Here is a 20,086-nt window from a genome sequence, read left to right on the forward strand (position 1 = left end):
GATTCCTAGTTGGCATGGACAAATTGGACCAAAGGTCTGTTTCTGTGCTGTACATCTCTATGACACGAATAAATGAAAATAAGATGTGTTCCTCTTTTGTAGAGAGCTAGCAGAAGCACAGATAATTGTATTTGGAGCTGAGAAGGTTAAGCAGTGAGTTTGACCAGCTGCAAATTTGTGTCTAGGATATTTAATTTGCAGAGAGAAGGGAATTGTTAACAATGTCACAATTTGTGTAACTATTTTCAGGTAATTGGCAAATAATATGTGAACATGTGAACATTATTTTATTCAGTAAGGTCTGAGCATCTGGAACAGTCTGATTGGCAGCTGGACACAGACTCAGCAGTTATTCATAAACAGATTTGGAATTTTACTTTTTAGGGGAAGATTTGGGGGGCTCTGGGCAAATGGGAAGGGAATTGGGACAGATGTGCAGCATCTCCAGAGGGAGAGAGTACAGTCCCAACGGGCTGAATAGCCCCCATCCCCTGTGCTCTGTGATACTGCACCATTCACTGAATGATGAACCTCATCCCATGGCAGATAGAGGGAGGATCCCACTACTCACCTCACAATGGGTCTCGTGTGATTGATGTCAGCGCAGGCAGAGGGCCGTACTGGAGGACCAGGTCGTACCAGTTTGTCTTCCAACCAATCGGAGTGAATGAGGGCATCCTCAAGGCTGGAACTAAAGAAAGGCACATATCGCAGAGATTTGAGAAACTGGAGGTCATGAGATAGGGAGCGTTCTGTGGCTGGTGAGGAATTATATAAATAAGGAAGAGTTGTGAGGCTGGATGAGGTGACAGTGATCGGGAGAGTTGAGGATGGAGGAATTTAGAGTTAGTAAGGGTTAGAGTCATAATGTTATACAGCAAGGAAACAGGCCCTGAGGTCCAACCAGTCCATGCCAACCATAATTCCAAACTGAACGAATTGTACCTGCCTCCGCTTGGTCCACATCCATCCAAATATTTCCTATTTATGTACTTATCTGAATGTATTTTAAATATTGTAATTGTATTCACAGCTACCACTTCCTCTGAAAATTCATTCCACACGTATATAATTTTTTAAAACCCTCATGTCTTTTCTCAAACCTTTCTCATTTCTTCTCAAAATGGATGCACCCGGGTTTTGAATCCCCCTCTCCCCCGGCTATTCACCTTATCTACACTCTTTTTTTCTGATTTTATAAAACTCTAATAAGGGTCACCCCTCAACCTTGTGCACGCCAGTGAAAAAAAAATTCCCAGCCTATCCAGCCTCTCCTTAGAACACAATCCCTCCATTCATGGCAACATGCAGGTAAATCTCTTCTGAACCTGCTCCAATTTAATAATATCCTTCCTATAACAGCACAACCAGAACTGGACAGAGTATTCCAGAAGAGGCCTCCCCAACGTCTTGTACATTCTCAACATAACGTCCCAACTCCTGTACTCAAAGGTCTGAACAATGAAGGTAAGTGTGCGAAGCACCTTCTTAACCACCCTGTCTACATGTGACACAAACTTCCAAGACGTGAAGCCCTCGGTGTTTTCGTTCCCATATCACTACTCAAGGCCCTACTTTTATTGAGTGTAAGTCCTACCCTCGTTTGTTTTGTCAGGATGTAATATTTTGCATTTATTCCAATCCAAAAGTCCTTCAAATATAAAGGCAGAAGGAGTATAATTAAGAGGGAAATCAGGAGGCAAAAAGGGGACGTGAGATAGCTTTGGCGAATAGGGTTAAGGATAATCCAAAGGGCTTTTATAAATACATTATGAACAAAAGGCTAACTAGGAGAAAATAGAGATCAGCAAGGCAGTCTTTGTGTGGGGCTTCAGGCGATGGGCGAGATAGGGAAACAAGTACTTTGCATCAGTGTTTACTGTGAAGAAGTACATGGGCGATATAGAATGTGGGGAAATAAATGGTGACATCTTGAAAAATGTCCATATTACAGAGGAGGAGGTGCTGGATGAGTTGCTAAGGAGCTGGTGCAGGGGAAAATGATTCACATTTTTGGATCATTGTGATCTCCTCTGGAGTAGAGTTGACCTGCATAAGAAGGATGGATTGTATCTGATTTGGAAGGTGTGTAATATCTGGGCAGGGAGATTTGTTAATGCCACTCAGGAGGCATTAAACCAGTGAGGGAGTGGGTGTGATTGCAAATAGATAGTGAGAAAAGAGGTATGTCTGAGGCTGGTACAGTTCTGAGGTCAAATAGTCAAGGCAGGCAAGGGCAAAGCAGAGAATGAGGTCAGACTGAGTAGTTACACTGCATTTATTTCAATGCAAGAGGCCTGACAGGGAAGGCAGATGGGCTTAGGGTATGGTTTTGAACATGGCACTGGGATATTATGGGTATTACAGAAACGTGGCTCAGGGATGGATAGGACTGGCAGCTTAATGTTTCAGAGTATAGATGCTATAGGAAGAATAGAAACGGGGCCAAGAGAGGAGGGGGAGTAGCGTTTTTTATTAGGGATAGCATTATGTTTGTGCTTAGGGAATATATTCATGGGAGTACGCCCAGTGAAGTTATTTGGGTGGAACTGGGAAATAAGAAAGGGATGATCACCTTATTGGGGTTGTCTGCGTGGATTTCATCCGGGTTCTCTGGTTTCCTCCCACAGTGCAACGATGTGCAGAGTAGATTGGATTATCCAGGCTGAATTTCCCGTAGTGTTCGGGGATGTGTAGGTTGGGTGGCCCTGGAAAATGCAACGTTACAGGGGGAGGTTAGGAGGCTCTGAGCGTCAGTATCGATGTGATGGGCTGAATGGTCTCATTCCACACTGTTGGGATTCTGGGATTCTCTGATAATTCTACTAGTTTTAAAATAGTTACAGAAAATAATAGACCAGATTGTCCAATTTAGAAACTTAACTTTTCAAAGGTCAATTTTGATGGCACAAGGCAAAAACTTTCATCTGACCCCTCAAACCTGCTCTGCCATTCAATAAGATCAGGGTTGATCTTTTCATGGCCTCAGCTCCACATTCCTGCTCTCTCACCATAACCCTTAATTCCTTTCCTGTTCACAAATCTACCTTTTGCCTTAAAGGCAAATAAAGTTGATAGCTCAACTGCTTCACTCAGCAGGGAATTCCACAGATTCACAACCCTTTAGCTGAAGAAGTTACTCCTGAACTCAGTCCTAAATCTGCTCCACCTTATTTTGACGCTATGTTCTCTAGTTTCACCCGCGCCTGGTGAAAATAAACTCCCTGCTTCTATCTTACTTACTCCCTTCATAATTTTGTTTTTTTACCCCATCCAACCTCCCATTCTTCTAAATTACAATGAGTATAGAACCAGTTTTCTCAATCTCTCCACATACACCAACCCTCTCAACTCCAGGCCCAAACTAGTGACCCTCCTCTGCACCCCCTCCAGTGCTAGTACATCTTCGCTGAAGTAAGGAGATCAAACCTGTACCCAGTACTCCAGGTGTGGCCTGTACAGCTGCAGCATAACCATCCCTCGAGCAAGGAAGCACAATATTCCGTTCACTGCCTTAATTACCTGCTGCACCTGCAAACCAACTTCCTGTGATTCATGCAGAAGGACACACAGCTCCCTCTGCACAGCAGCCTGCTGCAAGTTTTCACCATTTCATCATCCAGTTTGCTGTGAGTTCGACCAAAATGGATGACCCCACATTTCCCAACATTGTCCTCCATCTGCCAGATCCTTACCCACTCACTCAACCTATCTGTATCCCTGTGCAGACTTACGGTGGCCTCTGCACACATTGCTCTACCTCATCTTTCTATCAAATCTGAACTCTGACACCGTACACTTGGTCCTCAACTCCAAAACATTTGTGTAAATTGTAAACAGTTGTAGTACCAATACTAATCCAAACACCCGTTTATCCCCATTCTTTACTTTTTGTTGGTTAACCGATCCTGTATCCCTGCTAATACATTACCCGTAACGCCGTGCAGCCTTTATCTTATACAGCAGCCTTTCATGTGGCAACTTGTCGATTATTTTCTGGAAATCCAGATACACCACATCCACCGGGTCCCCCTTGTCCAACGCATTTGTGATGTCCTCAAATAGTTCAAGTAAGTGCGTTAAACATGAGATGCCTTTCATGAATCCATGCTGTGTCTGCTCAATGGGATAGTTTCTGCCCAGATAACTCGCTACTACTTCCTTGAGAGGTTCAAGCATTTTCTCCACTACAGAAGTTAAACGAATGGGTGTTTTTTTTTTAAATAGTGGCATCACATTTGCAGCTTTCCAATCTGTCAGATACGTCCCAGAGTCCAGCAAATTTTCGCGAATTATTATGAACACATTTGCTATTTTCCCGGCCATCTCTTTTAGCCCCTGGGATGCATTCCATCACGGCCAGGCACCCCTTTTACCTTTAGGCTGTTACCTTTCCCAACACTTCCTCTTTACTGAGAATGATTGATTCTCTGTCCATATCTGCTATTGCCTCCATAGACCTGTAAAAATGAGACAATGAGAGTACACAGACAGTATATTCCTGTTAAGGCCAAGGCTGGGAGGCGTAGAGAATGCTGCCTGTCGAGAGAAATTGAGGCTCTGGTCAAGAAAATGAAGGAGGGATATGGCAGGTACAGACAGCTGGGTTTTAGTGGATCCCTGGAGGAGTATAGAGACAGTAGGAGAATACTTGAGGGAAACCAGGAGGGCAAAAAGGGGACAAGCGATGGCTTTGGGAAATAGGTTTAAGGAGAATCCAAAGAGATTCTAGAAATACACTAAGGACAAAGAGTGACCAGGCAGAGAATAGGGATCCTCAAAGATCAACAAGACTGACTATGGAACCGCAGGAGGTTGGAAAGATTCTATATGAATATTACACATTGGTTTTTTACTGAAAAACGATATGGAAGCTAGAGAATTTGCACAAATAAATAGTGATAACTTGGCAAGTGTCCATGTTACAGAGGAGGATACTCTGAATGTCTTAAAATGGATAAAGGTGGATAAATCCCTGGGACCTGATCAGATGTATCCCAGAAATTTGTGGGAAGCTAGGGAAGTGATTGTTGGGCCCCTCCCTGAGATATTTGTGTCATCAATAACTACAGGTGAGGTGCTGGAAGATGTGTGCCATTATTTGAGAAAGGTGGTAAGGAAAAGCCAGGGAACTATAGACCGGTGAGCCTGAAGTCAGTGGCAGGCAAGTTGTTGGAAGGGATTCTAAGGGACAGGATTTGCATGTAATTGGAAAGGCAAATAATTGGGGAGAATCAGCATGGCTTTGTGCATGGACATCGTTAACTCGGACTTCAGGAAGACACAATGTTCCACATAACAACAGACTGGTTAGCAAGTTCAACATCATAGAATACGGGGAGAACTAGCTATTTGGATTTTTAAAAAAATGGCTGAAAGGTCATTCATCACAGAGATATACAGCACAGAAACAGACCCTTCGGTCCAACCCATCCATGCCAACCAGATATTCCAGCCCAATCTATACCACCTTCCAGCACCCGGCCCATATCCCTCCAAATCTTTCCTATTCATATACGTATCTAGATGCCTTTTAAATGTTGCAATTGTACTAGCCTCCACCACTTCCTCTGGAAACTCATTCCATACACGTACCACCCTCTGCGTGTAAACGTTGCCCCTCAGGTCTCTTTTATATCTTTCCCCTCCCACCCTAAACCTATGCCCTCTAGTTCTGGAAGCCCCCACTCCAGGGAGGAGACTTTGTCTATTTATCTTATTTATCCTGTCCATGCCGCTCATGATTTTATGTACCTCTGTGAGGTCACCCCTCAGCCTCCGACACTCCCGGGAAAACAGCCCCAGCCTATTCAACCTCCCCTTGTCGTGATTTCGACCAGGAGCAGATTTGTCTCCAGGATATTTAGTTGACAGAGAGGGAAAGTAGAAAGTTTGTCACAATTTTTAGTAACTGCATTCATGTAACTGGCAAATAATGCAAGGTAAAAATGTGAAGATTATTTTACTGAGTCAGTTCTGAGCATCTGGAACAGTTTGAACAACAGCTGAATGCAGATTCAACAGTTACTGTCAAAACAAATGTGGAATTCAACTTTTTAAGGAAAGATTTGGAGGGCTATGGACAGATGGGAGGGGAGTTGGGACAGATTTGCAGCATCTGCAGAGGGAGAAAGTACAGCTCAAATGGGCTGAATAGCCCCCAGCCCTTATACTCTGTGATAATGCCCCATTCACTGTGAATGATGAAGCTCATCCCACCGCAGAGCCATCGAGCCATAGAGATGTACTGCACAGAAACAGACCCTTCGGTCAAACTCGTCCATGCTGACCAGATGTCTTAACCTAATCAAGTCCTATTTGCCAGCACTTGGCATATATCCCTCTATACCCTTCCTATTCATATACCCATTCAGATGCGTTTCAGATGGTGTAATTGTACCAGGCTCCACCACTTGTCCTGACCGAAAATTCCATGCATGCAGCATCCTCTGATTGACAGAAGTTGCCCCTTAGGTCCCTTTTAAATATTTTCCCTGTCAACTTAAACCTATGCCCTCTCGTTCTGGACCTGTCTATTTATCCCATTCATGCCCCTCATGGTTTTATAAAACTCAATGAGGTCACCCTTCAGCCTCCAACACTTATGGGAGGATCCCACCAACATGACACAATGGGGCCCAGGTGATTGACAGCAGCTGCAGACCAATAGGAGAGTTGGCGTGATCCTCCAGCCAATAGAGGTGAATGAGGGGTGTGGCCAGCAGGCCAACACGTGACCATGAGCTGTGCAGGCACAGTGTCACTGTGAGGGGGGGACTCAGTGAGTGTGATGGGAGTGGCATAGACTGGGAGAAAAATGGATTTTGTGGGTACTGGGGCGGTTTATAAACACACGGTGTAGGCTGCTTGACATGAATTACAAGCTCCCGCTAAATAAAAACCAGAAAAAACTGCGGATGATGGAAATGATAAACAACAACCAGAAAGTGCTGGAAAAGCTCAGCAGGTCTGGCAGCATCTGTGAAGACAAGTCATAGTTAACATTTCTGATCCTATCAACCTTCCTCAGAACTGATGTGACTGAGGAAAAAATGTTGGTTTATATGCAGAAGGTATAGGTTAAAGAGTAAATGATTGGGAATAGAGCCCAAAGAGAGAGAGAGGAGAAATTGGACAAAGGAGTGTATATCGATCTGGCTGGGGGAGGGTGAATAGCTGTTTATGGGGACTGTTAGTGGCTAATTACAGATAGTGTGTAATAGCAGGCTATGTAATAACAAGGCCTGGTGTGTGAGGTAGGGGGCTAGGATGCTAGGACGTGGGAGAGTTCAGGATCTAAAATTATTGAATTTGATATTGAGGCCAAAGGGCTGAAGGGTCCCCGGTGATGAGGTTTTCTTTTTCCAGCTTCATTAACATGTGGCACTGGAAACGCACAGCAGGTCAGGCAGCATCCAAGTAGCTGGAGAATCGACATTTTAGGTATATGCCCTTCATCAAGAATGTGCGGTGTGGGAAAGAGTGCTGAGAAATAAATAGGAGAGGGTGTGTAGGTTGGGGGGGAAGGGAGCTAGGAAGGCAATAGGTAGATGCAGATGGGAGGTAATGGTGAGAGGGTGGAGTGGATAATGGGGAAGGAAGATGGACAGATGGGTCAGTTCAAGAGGCCAGTGCCGAGTTGGAGGGTTGGAGCTAGGATAAGGTGGGGTGAGGGGAGATGAGGAAACATTGATGCTGTGTGGTTGAAGGGTCCCAAGGCGGACAATGAGGTGTTATTCCTCCAGGCTTCGGATGGGTCGATTTGGCGATGGAGGCAGCCCAGAATCTGCATGTCCTTGGCGGAGTGGGAGGGGCCGTTGAAGTTGTCGGCCACAGGGCAGTGTGGTTGGTTGGTACGTGTCCCAGAAATGTTCCCTGAAATATTCCGCAAGTTGGCGTCCTGTCTCCCCACTGTAGAGGAGACCACATCGAGAGCAAAGGACTCAATAGGTGAAATGTTTGAATGTAAGAACTATCTCTGCTGAATGTGGAAGGATCCTGTGGTGCCTTGGATGGAGGTGAGGGGAAGGTGTGGGCACAGGTTTTCCACCTCTTGCAATGGCGAGCGAAGGTGCTGGGAGTAGAGGATGGGTTGGTGGGGAGCGTGGATCTAACAAGGAAGTCACAGAGGGAATGGTCTCCGATGAATGCTGAAAGGACTGGGGAGGGAAATATATCTCTGATGGGGTCTGATTGTAGGTGGTGGAAATGGTGGAGGATGATGTGTTGTACCTGGGTGGAATGTGAGGACTTGGGGGATTCTATCCTTGTTGCAGTTGAAGGAGTTGGCTTCAAGGGCGGAGGTGTAGGAAGGGGAGGAGATATGGTGGAGGGTATTGTTGACCACATGGGAGGGGAAATGGCTGTAATTGAAATACGGAGCCATTTGGTATGTTCTGGAGTGTTCTGCCAGTTTGTATCAAGCTTCACTGGAACTTTGCAGTAAGCATGAGACAGGGATGTTGGCCAGGGAACAGGCTCGTGTGTTGAAGTGGCAGGCAACTGGAATGTCAGGGTCCTTTTTGCGGCAGAACGTACATCAGCCACCATTTCCATCACATCCACTGAGATGCTGCCAGACACCGGTTCCTGTTCCCTCCATTAACAGCTATGCACTCTCCCAGCCAGATCGCTATCCAGTCCTTTTTCTTTCCAAATGTTCCTTTGGGCTCTGTCCCCACCTATTATTCACTCTTTAACCCCTATCTCCTTTGCCATTGCACTGGGAGCTAAATTGCCCCTAGTTTTCAGAGACGTGTAGGTTAGGTGCAAGATAAATATTTGTCTTTACTATTCATCCTGCACTGACTGTGAGTTTTGTTGTGTGAATTCATTTTATGGGATATTAATTGAGACTGGGATCTCAAAAACAGGTTTTTACAGTCGGCAGAGACATCAGGACCTGAATATAATTGGCATTTAACTGTGAAAACAGAAAGGTTTTTCCGTTCTGTTCTGTCTGTGAGAAAATATCATTTCGTGGGCGGCACGGTGGCACAGTGGTTAGCACTGCTGCCTCACAGTGCCTGAGACCTGGGTTCAATTCCTGCCTCAGGCGACTGACTGTGTGGAGTTTGCACGTTCTCCCCGTGTCTGCGTGGGTTTCCTCCGGGTGCTCCGGTTTCCTCCCACAGTCCAAAGATGTGTAGTGTCAGGTGAAGTGGCCATACTAAATTGCCCGTAGTGTTAGGTAAGGGGTAAATGTAGGGGTATGGGTGGGTTTCACTTCGGCGGGTCGGTGTGGACTTGTTGGGCAGAAGGGCCTGTTTCCACACTGTAAAGTAATCTAAATCTAATCTTCAATACTTTTGTGAAGCAAAAATCAGAGAGATGGACAAATTTGTGGCTGGATCACCCTTTGGGTGTGTGCTCTGTTCTGGGCCCTGCAGCTGAGGAAGGGGATATTGCCCTGAAAGGGAGCACAGATTTATCCAAATTGCACCTCATCTCTTTGCAGGAACTGTCAGATTTCGTCCCCAATCACCCACTTCGTAATGTTAACCTGTAAATTCTTTATTTTCAGTTCTCTGCAAACTACCCATTAAAATTCCTATGGACTAAAATTCCAGCATCTTTTCAGGTGGAATGTTCCAGATTCTGACAACTGAAAATGACAGGGCTGCACTGAGAATGCTGCTTGGCTCAGTGAGTGTGTTTTGGAGTTGGGTGAAAACAATGAGATGAGACAGGGAGAAGGTGAAGCTGAAACTCAGGTTTAGTTCAGGCCATTCAGAAATTCACATGGCCCCAATGGGAATAGCCAATTTTTATGAGATACCTGCTGAATATTTTGTAACAGATTTTAAAGTATAACATGTCAGCTTAAGTAAAGGTCGGGGATTTAGATTATAATGGACATGCTTGAAGTGAAGAAAGGTTGCTAGCTCATTTAAGTTCTCGCGATAGGAGAACTAGCTGAATCTAGAGAGACATTGTTACAGGAGACCTCAGATCCACGGTATTCTTCTCTTGTACAATGTGGGAAATAAGGGATGCTTCCAGTGTCCCTGGCGACAATATGTGCAGGAAGTGTGCCCATCTGCAGTTACTGGGAAACTGCTTTTCAGATCTGAAGCTGTGAGTGGACTTAATGTAGCTCATCTGCAGTACTGAGGATGTTATGGACAGCACGTTCAGTGAGTTAGGAAAGGGAATGGATGACTATCAGATCAAGTAAAAGGCTCAGGAAGGAAATGCAGGAGTTCCCAGTGATCATCCCGTTATCAAACAGATACTGTATCCTGCTTCGGATTCTGCAAAGAACTGGAGGAAAGAGAGTGACGGGGATTCAATAGTCAGGGGGACAGACAGGCACTTCTGTGGCCACAGGCATGAATCCAGGATAGTATGTTACCTCCCTGGTGCCAGGATCCGCGATAGCATGGATAGGTTATTGGACATTGTGGAGCTGGAGGGTAAACAGCCAGTGGTGGTGGAATCCTCTCACTATGCAGACTGTGTATCATTTACATTCTCCACTGCTTCTCACTCATGTCTGCTTCAAAAAAAGGGAATCACTAGAAACACGGAATACAATGGGGTCAGAGTCTCTGGTATTAAACTGTTGAACACAATGCCCCCATCTTATCCATATTGGTCATCAAGCACACAGGCCCGCTGCGATCATCTCATACCTTTTTGATATTAGAATAGATGATAGATGATTGGTTAATGTTTTGGGGAGGCAAATGAGCAGAGAGGTTTAGTAGGAAATTCTGGAGCTCAGGGTGCAGGAATCTGAGTTAAAATCGGCTATCCTCAAGGCTGGAATTACAGAAAGGCACTTAGCAGAGAGATTTGTGGGGATCAAGATTACAGAGATAGGGAGGATTGTGTGATTGGAGGATGTTACAGAGATGCTTATGATAGCAGAGATAAGGAAGAGTTGTGAAGCTTCATGAGGTGACAGTGATAGGGAGAGTTGTGAGCACGAAGACACCGAGAGTTAGAGTTTCAAAGGTATATATCATGGAAATGGACCCTGTGGTCTAACCAATCCATGTCGACTATAATCCCACCTAAACTAATCACACCTGCCTCTGCTTGGCCTATATCCCTCCAAATATTTCCTATTTATGTACTTATCCAAATATCTTTTAAGTATTGTAATTGTATTCACAGCTACCACTTCCTCTGGAAGTTCAACCCATAAGTGCAAAAATAGAAAAACTCATGTCTTTTTAAAATCTTTGTCATCTCTTCTCAAACTGTATGCACCGGTGTCTTGAATCCCCCTCCCATGCAGCCATTCATCTTATCTACACACTCCATGATTTTATAAACCTCTAATAAGGTCACCCCTCAACCTCCTGCTCTCCAGTGACAGACATCCCAGCCTATCCATCCTCTCCTTCTAAAACAATCCCTCCGTTCATGGCAACATCCTGGGAAACACCTTCTGAACCTTCTCCAATTTAGTGACATCCTTCCTCTAACAGGGGGACCAGAACTGAACACAGTGAAGAGGCCTCACCAACATCATGTATAACCTCATGACAGTGTCCCAACTCCTATACCTAAAGGTCTGAGCAATGAAGGTAAGTGTGCTAAACACCCACTTAACCACCCTGTCTACATGTGACACAAGCTGCAAAGACCTGAACCCCTCGGTCTCTTTGTTCCACATCACTACTCAAGGCCTTACTTTTAATTAGTGTAATTAATTAATGCCGCTAAAGGAGATGTTTGTTTTCTTAAAATATAATATCTTACATTTATTCAAATTAAATTCCATCTGCCACATTTCAGCCCATTCACCCAATTGATCAGGATCCCTCTGTATTCGTGGATAACCTTTTGTTACTGTCTACATTAACAGTTTTTGATGTCACCCACAAACAAACCATGCTTTGTATATTCTAATTCAAACCATCTGCATACATGACAAACAAAAATGGACCCAGCAGCGATTCCTGGAGAACACTGCTGGTCACGGGCCTCCGTGTGAAAAACAACCCTCCACTATTACTGTCTCCTATTGTTAAGCTAATTTTGTATCCAGTTGGCAAGCTCTTGCTGAATCCCATGGGATCGAACTTTACAACTTCGTCTCCCCTGCACAACCTTTTTAAAGGCTTTACTAAAGTCCAAATAAACAATGTCTGCCACTCTGCCCTCATCCATCTTCTTGGTGACTACCTTAAAAATCTCAATCAAGTCTGTGAGACACCCTGTTAAGTAACCATGTTGAGTGTCCCTAATCATTCCTTAACTCTCCAAATACATGCAAATCCTATCCTTCCGAATCGCCTCCAACGGCTTACCCACCACTGAGGTCTACAGGTCCTGGGCTGCTCCTTATACCCCTTCTTTAACAAAGGTACAACATTAGCCACTCTCCAGTCATCAGGCAGCTCACCTGTAGTTATCGATTACACAAATATTTCTCCATGGTGTCCACAATTTCCTCTCTCCCAAACTGTTCCCGTCCTATCACTTCAGTCACTTGCCCTGTCTGATCAGACAAGAAAAGGGCAGGTGTTGCTTGCTTCCTGATAGGAACATTTAAATATTGATAAAGAACATTTCTTTTAACCCATTCTTTACCAACCAAACCTTTCACACTATCGTAATCACCTACTATTATAACCTTATTGTTGTGACTGTATATCGGAGATCTCTCTGTATATTTGTTCCTTATGTTCTCCCTGATTATTGCAACGTCTATAGTGCCATCTGACCAAGGTGATTTTTTTTAAAGTTTGAAAACACAATTTTGTTTTTAAAAAAGCTTTCCTCTGCGATTGAAATATAAATTGTTTATTCACTCAGATGTGGATGTTTACCCTGAGGGCAGTTGAGAGTTAACCACATTGCTGTGGGTCTGGAGTCACATGTTGGCCAGACCGGGTGAGGATGACAGTTTCCTTCCCTAAAGGGCATTAGTGAACCAGATGGGTTTTTTCCTAACAGTCGATAATAGTTTCATGGTCATCATTAGCCTTTTCATTCGAGATTTTATTGATATCAGATGCCACCATCAGCCATGATGCTACCATCTAACCGTAATCCTCGGAACATTGCTCATATTACTCGTCTAGCAAGAATATCATCTGGCCATTGCCTCCCTTTTTAGCAATGTATTATTTTTAAAAAAGCTCCATCATTCTCCGTGTACAATTTGAGGTAAAATTACACACATGCAATTTCTGAAGCCGGAGGGGGATTACAGAGACAGAGAGGGATGTGGGTCTAGTGGGGGATTGTTGTCCAAACATCACTGTGGTGTACATGGACTGCAGCATTTCAGGGAGGCCGTTCACCACCACTTTCTCCAAGACACATAAAGGTGGCCAATAAATACTGGTCTGGGCAGCAAAGGCAACCTCCAGTGAATAAAACTGAGCAGTGACCTCTCCCAGCTGACTGGTTGTGAAGGTATAAACCGCTCGGAAATGCAGCTTGGAGAAAAGAGAAACAAACAGTGACATTTCACAGCTGCCCTCCGAGAGACCTCGCTCTCTGAGCTGCTCACAGCCGGATCAGCTCAGTGGGTTTCAGTCTCTTGAAATATCAATTTTAGACGGTTTTATTATATTAATAGTGAGAAATGTGAGGGTTTTTTTTCATGTCTTTCGGTCTGTTGTTTAAATGTTTAAAATATAAAGCGTAAGCATTAAGTTATTCTCGGGCAGTATTTTTCGAGCAGTAAGACTGTGCCTTTGTCTTGGTCTGTAGATTGTTAAGGCGGAGAGATGGCCTGTTGTAGAGTGGTGTGCTGTTCCTGTCGGATGTTGGGAGATTAGAGAGAGTTTCAATGATCCTGATGATTGTGTCTGCAGGAAGTGTGTTTGCAAATCCTATCAGATCACATGGATTGGTGAAGGAGTGATTAAAGGCAGTGAGGAATTGACAGGAGCCGGGGGGTGTGATAGGTGGCAGTCTCAGGATTGCAGGATACTGCAGATACAGTCAGGTAGATGGGTTACCTCTAGGAAAACTGGGAGGGGCAGGCAAGTACTGCAGGAATATCCAGTGGTTACCCCCAGCTCAAACAAGTGTACTGTTTTGGAAAATGTAGGGGGTAATAGACTTTCAGGGGAATATAGCACTGACTGCCAAGTTACTGCAACTGAGACTGGCTCTAACATAATGTAAGGTATACCCAGTTCCACGCAAACGATGGTGTTAGGGGGGACACTCTAGTCAGGGGCACAGTCTGCCATTTCTGCAGCTGACAGTGAGACATCAGAATGGGGTGGTGCCTCCCTGATGCTAGGGTCAAGGATGTCTCACAGAGGGAGCAGAATATTCTCAAAGGGGAGAATAGCCAGTGGGAGGACATTGTACATTGGTACCAATGGCATAGGAAGGGGAAAGCATGGGGTCCTGATGAGCAGGGAGATTTGCTAGTTCCACTCGGGAGGCATTAAACCAGTGAGGGAGTTGGGGTAAATCTAAAGAGATAGTGAGAAAAGAGGTATGTCCGAGGCTGGTACTGTTCAGATTAGACTGTCAAGGCAGGCAAGAGCAAGCCACAGAATAAAGTGGGACGGACCAGTTACCCTGCATTTATTTCAGTGCAAGATGCCTGACAGGTCAGGCAGGTGGGCTCAGGGTATGGTTTTGAACATGGCACTGGGATATTATAGCAATTACAGAGGCATCGCTCAGGGATGGATAGGACTAGCAGCTTAATATTCCAGGGTGTAGATGCGATAGAAAGGGGGCAACTGTACAGGGGGAGTGGCGTCTTTGATTAGGGATAACATTACAGCTGGGCTTCGGGAGGATATTCCTGGGAGTACATCCAGGCAAGTTACTTGGGTGGTACTGAGAAATAAGAAAGGGATGACCATCTTACTGGAATTGTATTATAGACTCTGTCCCAATAGTCAGCGGGGAATTGAGACACAATTTTACCAGGAGACTTCAGTTATCTGTAAGAATAATATGGATGCAATGATAAGGGGTTTTAACTTTACCAACATAGCCTTGGAGTGCTGTAGTGTTAAGGATTTGGATGGAAAGGTATTTGTTCAGTGTGTACGAGAACGTTTCAGATTCAGTTTGTAGGATGTACCTACTAGAGAAGGAAAAAAACCTGACCTGTTTTCTTTATTCATTCACAGGATGAGGCTGTCACTGGCTTGGCCAGCATTTATTGCTTCGTTTACCCAGAGGGCAGTTAAGAATCAACCACGTTGCTATAGGTCTGGAGTCACATGCAGACCAGAACAGGTAAGGATGGCATTTTCCTTCCCTAAAGGTCATGAGTGAACCAGATGGGATTTCCCAACAATTGACAATGGATTCATTGTCGTCACAAAATTAATTTTTCCAGATATTTATTGAATTCACGTTCCAAAATCTGCTGTGATGGGATTCAAACCCAGGTCCCCAGAACGTTATCTGGGTCTCTGGATTAATTGTCTAGCGATAATTTCACTCCGTCATCACTGCCTCTTAGGAAATGAGGCAGGGTGAGTGACCGAGGTATCAGTGGGGCAGCACATCAGCACCAAAGATCCCACAGTATTGTGGCTTAGTGCTTCCTCAGCACCAGAGACCTGGGTTTGATTCCAGCCTCTGGCGACTCTGTGTTGGAGTTGGCACGTTCTCCCCAGTGTCTGTGAGGGTTTCCTTCGGGTGTTCCAGTTTGCTCCCACAGTCCAAAGATGTGTAGGTTAGTTGGATGACCATGTTAAATTTCCCATAGTGTCCAGATGCAGTAGATGAGGTTTTGGGATGTGCGGAGAAATCTCTGCCTGATGTGAAAAGATCCTTTTCGTGTCTTGGACAGAGGTCAGAGGGAGGTGTGGCCGCATGTTTTACATCTCCTGTGGCGGCAAGGGAGGGTCAAGGGTGTGGAGCATGGGTTGGTGGGAGGGGGTGGGCCTAACAAGTTTGTTGCCGAGGGAATGGTCTCCGTGGAACGCAGATAGGGATGGAGAGGGAAATATGTCTGTGGTGGTGGGATCCGACTTTAGGTTGCAGAAATAACCGAGGTTAATGCACTGTATCTGGAGATTAGTGGGGTGCAAGGTGAAGATTGCAGGGTTATAATCTTATTGTGGTTGAAGTGGTGGGATAAAGGTGGAGGTGTGGGAAGTGGAGGGTATACATTGGAGGGCATTGTTGATCAAGTGAGAGGGAAATTGTGGTCCTTGAAGTAGGAGGCCTTTCTGGGATGTCCTGGGGTGGAATTGCTCCTCCTTGGAGCAGATATTGCAGAGGCAGAGGAATTGGGAGTACAGGATCACGCTTTTATACTTGAGGGAAATCAGGAGAGCAAAAAGAAGACATGAAATAGCTTCAGGCACTGGTTTAAGTAGAATCCAAAGAGATTAAACAAATATATCACAGACAAAAGATTAACTGGACCAGAGAATAGGACCCCTTAAAGATCAACAAGGCTGTCTATGGAAACACAGGGAGTGGGAAAGATATGCAACTATTTCTTGCCATCTTTTACTGGAGAAGGATATGGAAGCTCGGGAGTTTGGAGAAATAAACAGAGATAACTTGAAAAGTGTCCATGTTACAGAGGAGGTGGTACTGGATGTCTTAAATCACATCAAGGTTGATAAAGCCCTGGAACCTGATCAGGTGTATCCCAAAACTTTCTGGAAATCTAGAAGTGATTGTTGGGCCTCTCCTGAGGTATTTGTATCGTTGATAGCGACAGGTGAGGTGCCATTATTTTAAAAAGGTGGTAAGGAGAGGCCATGGAACAAGAGAACAGTGAGCCTGAAGTCAGTGGCAGGCAAGTTGTTGGAAGGGATTCTGAGGGACAGGATATCCATCTATTTGGAAACATAAGGAATGATTAGGGAGTGTCGATGTGCACGTACAAAGCCACAATCATGTCTCACTAACTGGACTGAATGTTTTGAAGTGACAAAGAAAATTGATGAAGCCAGGCGGTGAACGTTGTTTATATGGACATTCAACAAGGTTCCACAAAGCAGACTGGTTCGCAGGGTTAGATAACACGGAATGCAGGGAGAGCAAGCCATTTGGATACAAAACTGGCTTGAAGGTAGGATACAGAGGGTGGTGATGGAGGGTTGCTTTGCGGACTGGAGGCCTGTGAGCAGCAGTGTGTTGCAAGGATCGATATTGGGTCCTTAAATAATTGACTTGGATGTGAATGTGTAAGGTATGGTCAGTAGGTTTACAGAAGACACCAAAATTGGAGGTATAGTGGACAGTGAAGAAGGTTAGTTCAGAATTCAACAGGATCTTGATCAGATGGGCCAATGACGCAAGGAATGGCAGATGGAGTTCAATTTAGACAAATGTGAGCTGTTGGATTTCGGAAAGGCAAATCAGGGCAGGACCTGTACACTTAATGGTAAAGTCCTGGGGAGTGTTGCTGAACAAAGAGACATTGGAGTGCAGGTTCATAGTTCCTTGGAAGTCGAGTCACGGGTAGGCGGGGTAGTGAATGCAGTGTTTGGTACACTCCCCGTTATTGGTCAATGCATTGAATGCAGCTGTTGTGACGTCATATTGTGGTTGTACAGGACATTGATTAATGCTCTTCTGGGATTCTGTTTTCAGTTCCAATCTCCCTGTTCTCGGAATGATGTTGTGAAACTTCAAAGGTTTCAGAAAAGGTTTGCAAGGACTTTGCCAGGGTTGGACGGGTTGAGCTATTGGGAAATGCTGAATAGGCTGGCACTATTTTTCCTGGAGAGTTAGAGATTGAGAGGTGACCTTATAAATGTTTATAAAATCATGATGGACCTGGATAAGGTGAGCAGTCAGGGACTTTTTCCCAGGTTCTGTGGGTTCAGAACTAGAGGACATAGGCTTAAGATGAGAGGGAAAAGATTTAAAAGGGATCATTTTCCTCCATGAACAGAGTTATCAGAATCTGGAACATTCCACCTGAAAAGGTGCTAGGATTTGAGTCCATAAGGAGTTTACAGGTTAACATTATGAAGTGGGTGATTGGGACTAAATCTGACAGTTCCTACAAAGAAATGAAGTGCAATTTGGATCAATCTGTGCTCCCTCTCAGGCCAAAAAAGACCCTGAGCTCCCGGTTGCCTGCCACTTTAACACGCGAGCGTGTTCCCTGGCCAACATCTGTCTCATGCTTAGGTGCAGTGTTCCAGTGAAGCTTGATGCAAGCTGGCAGAACACTCCAGAACATACCAAATGGACCATATTTCAAGGACTGCAATTTCCCCCCACGTGGTCAACCCCAATGCCCTCCAGTGTATCTCCTCCACTTCCGACACCACTGCCCTTGAGCTCCACCCCTCCAACCCTTAACTCACACACATTGTTATCACATTGCCTGCCATTACACACTACCCACGATTAACCACTAATTGTCTCCGTTGACAGCTATTCCCCACCTATATCACTCCGCGATTGGAGCTGCCAAGGACACAAACCTCTAGAATATCCTCCCTAACCCCCTCTGTCCTCCTTTAAGATTGTTGGGCCTCTCCTGAGATATTTGTATCATTGATAGCGACAGGTGAGGTGCCATTATATTTAAAAAGGTGGTAAGGAGAGGCCATGGAACAAGAGAACAGTGAGCCTGAAGTCAGTGGCAGGCAAGGTTGTTGGAAGGGATTCTAAAGGACAGGATATACGTGTATTTGGAAATGATGAGGGAGAGTTAAAGTGGCTTTGTTTGTGCAAAATCGTGTCTCACTAACTTGAGTATTTTTGTTTCTTGAAGAAGTGACAAAGATGATTGATGGCAGCCTGTGAACGTTGTCTCCATGGGCATTGAACAAGGTTCCACAAAGCAGACTGGTTAGCAAGGTTAGATAACATGGAATGCTGGGAGAACGAGCCATTTGGATACAAAACTGGCTTGAAGGTAGGAGACAGAGAGTGGTGATGTAGGGTTGTTTTGTGGACTGGAGGCCTGTGAGCAGCAGTGTGCTGCAGCAATGGATATTGGGGCCTTCAATAAATGACTTGGATGTGAATATATGAGATATAGTCAGAAGGCACTAAAATTGGTGGGCAGTGTAGAAAGTTAGTTCAGAATACAACAGATCTTGTTCAGATGGGCCATTGGAATGAAAAATGGCAGACTGAGTTCAATTTAGATAAATGTGAGCTATTGTATTTTGGAAAGGCAAATCAGGGCAGGACTTCTAAAATTAATGGTAAAGTCCTTCGCAGTGTTGCTGAACAAAGAGACCATGGAGTTCAGATTCATTGTTCGTTGTAAGTAGAGTTGCAGATAGGCAGACTAATGAAGGTGGTGTTTGGTATGCTTATATTTATTGGTCGATGCATTGAATACAGAAGCTGGGACATCATATTGTGGCTGGACAGGACATTGATTAAGCCATTTCAGGAATTCTGTTTTACGTTCAAAATCCCCTGTCCTGGGAAGGATGTTCTGAATCTTGAAAGAGTTCAGACCAAGATTGACAAAGACTTTGCCAGGGTTGGAGGATTTGGGCTACAGGGAGAGGCTGGGGGTAATTTCCCTGGAGAGTCAAAGACAGAGGTGACTTTATGGAGATTTATAAATCATGAGGGGCATGGATGCGGTGAACAGCCAGGGTCTTTCCCCCCCCCAGGTGAGGTGGGTCCAAAACAAGATCACATGGGCTTAAGTTGCTAGGGCAAAGATTTAAAAGGGATCTAAGGGGCAACGTTTTCAAGCTGAGTGTGGTGTGTGTGTGGAATGAGCTGCCAGATGAAGTAGTGGAGACTGATACAATTACAACATTTGAAAGGCATCCATGAATGGGATAGGTTTTGAGGGATAGGGCCCAATAGCTGGCAAATGGGACTCCAGTAGTTTAGGATTCCGAGTCGGCATGAACGAATTGACCGAAGGTCTGTTTCTGTGCTGTCTATCTCTATGACACTAATAAAGTAAGATGCGTTCCTCTTTTGTGGAGAGCTAGCAGAAGCACAGATAATTGTCCTTGGAGCTGAGACGGTTAAGCAGTGATTTGGACCAGGTGCAGATTTGTTTCCAAACAATTAATTTGCAGAGAGAGAGGAATTGTGAGCACGATCACAATTTTTCGTAACTACTTTCAGGTAACTGGCAAATAATGCAGAGTGAAAATGGGAACATTATTTCACTCAGTAAGTTCTGCGCACCTGGAATAGGCTGAACGGCAGCTGGACACAGATTCAGCAGGTGTTC

The 20,086-nt window shown here is 44.8% G+C and overlaps 1 long non-coding RNA gene across 3 annotated transcripts in view; it reads left to right on the forward strand.

Annotated features, from left to right (window-relative positions):
• Positions 1 to 20,086, forward strand: part of LOC148147112 (uncharacterized) — a 75,067-nt gene that overhangs the window by 9,092 nt on the left and 45,889 nt on the right. For 2 of the 3 annotated variants that reach the window (XR_015760053.1, XR_015760054.1), the window contains exons 6-9: positions 1,363 to 1,467; positions 11,439 to 11,537; positions 12,772 to 12,849; positions 15,072 to 15,180. This is a non-coding gene — a long non-coding RNA (uncharacterized LOC148147112). The remainder of the gene's footprint in view (positions 1 to 1,362; positions 1,468 to 11,438; positions 11,538 to 12,771; positions 12,850 to 15,071; positions 15,181 to 20,086) is intronic. The other variant, XR_015760055.1, reaches the window with a different exon arrangement.

The sequence above is a fragment of the Chiloscyllium plagiosum genome, unplaced genomic scaffold (assembly GCF_037043375.1).
Source record: "Chiloscyllium plagiosum isolate Xiang-an unplaced genomic scaffold, Cpla_swu_hap1 HiC_scaffold_18, whole genome shotgun sequence".
Classification (NCBI taxonomy): domain Eukaryota; kingdom Metazoa; phylum Chordata; class Chondrichthyes; order Orectolobiformes; family Hemiscylliidae; genus Chiloscyllium; species Chiloscyllium plagiosum.